The following is a 1,365-nucleotide window of genomic DNA, read 5'->3' as shown; positions in this document are numbered from 1 at the left end:
TGCCATGGCATAAGGGAGACCTTCTGTCTCTTGAGGTAATGGATTTCCCGCTCGTTTAAATAGACTTGACAACGGTGAGAGTACAAAGGGTGAGCCTCATGACAGTTAAGGCAAGAGGGAGATTGATAGCAAGACGTATTAGAATGGTCATCGGCACCACAGACTGGGCATTCGGCGATAGATCTGCAATATTTCGCTGGATGGCCAAATCGCCAGCAATTTCTACACTGTTGTGGTGTAGGGATCACCTTTCGAACTTGTAACCGATGTCCTGCTATATAAACTGAGGATGGGGGTTCTTGGCTGTCAAAAGTTAAACGAGCCACATTGCTAGGGTATCGTCTCCGCCCGCGGGCAGGAAGAACGTAAGTGTCTACCTTGAGGATTGGGAGATCTTGGAGTTCCAGCTGTTCAAGAATGTCAGTGCCACATGTCTGGAAATTTTGTTGAACTATGGTATGGGGCAGAATGATGGTACCACTACAAGAATTGAGGGAATGATGTTTTTCAAGAGTGACAGGAACAGTATCGATATGGGAAAGACGAGAGAGCTCATGAGCCTGGGTAGCATTCTGTATGGTGATGATGCGCGTACCGCTCTTAAGAGCATGAAAAGAAATATCTTTACCAACATGGCGTAGGAGTGCCTTGCCAATACTGTGGTCAGAAAGATAGGCAGTAGAGGAAGTCGGTCGTAAAGTGTTCGCATCGCTATTGGGCCGTGCGGACGTGCTGCGCAGTAGCTCCTGATTGAGTTGGCTTTTGCGCAGTGTTGACATGTACTTGGCTCTGTGAAGACCTGTTTGCGCGCTCTCTAGAATTGAAGCAAGATGCCCTCCATCGAGCAACTTTACCAACAGCTTAAGGAAGAATTGAGGTTGGCGAATATGGAAATTTGGCGACTGACTGAGGAAAACAAAAAGATTCGGAGTAGTCCTCCTGTTTTGAATCCTCAGGTCAAGAAGGGAAACTGGTCAGTGGCTGGACAGCAAGGAAAGAAGTTGACGATCAAGAAGACGAATGGAAAAGTAGAAACGATGAAGAAGAAAGAGACTGCCGTGGAAACTGTTGTGGAAACATCCAATATATTCTCAGTGCTACCCGACGAATGTGAGTCGACTACTGAGAACGTCACGACGAAAGACATTAAGGAAGGTAAGAATATTGTTGTTGTTGGGGATAGCCAAGTTAGGTATATGGATAGGGCATTCTGCTTGAAGGACAGGAGTAGGAGACAGAGAGTTTGCTTTCCTGGGGCTGGGATGGAGGATATTGTTAGCTGTCTAAATGACATCATGAGAGGTAATGGGAGCAATCCTATTATCTGTCTCAGTGCTGGAGGCAACGATGTTGGCAGACGTAGGA

The sequence above is a fragment of the Cherax quadricarinatus genome, chromosome 62 (assembly GCF_038502225.1).
Source record: "Cherax quadricarinatus isolate ZL_2023a chromosome 62, ASM3850222v1, whole genome shotgun sequence".
NCBI lineage: Eukaryota > Metazoa > Arthropoda > Malacostraca > Decapoda > Parastacidae > Cherax > Cherax quadricarinatus.
Note: the sequence above shows the minus strand (reverse complement) of the source record.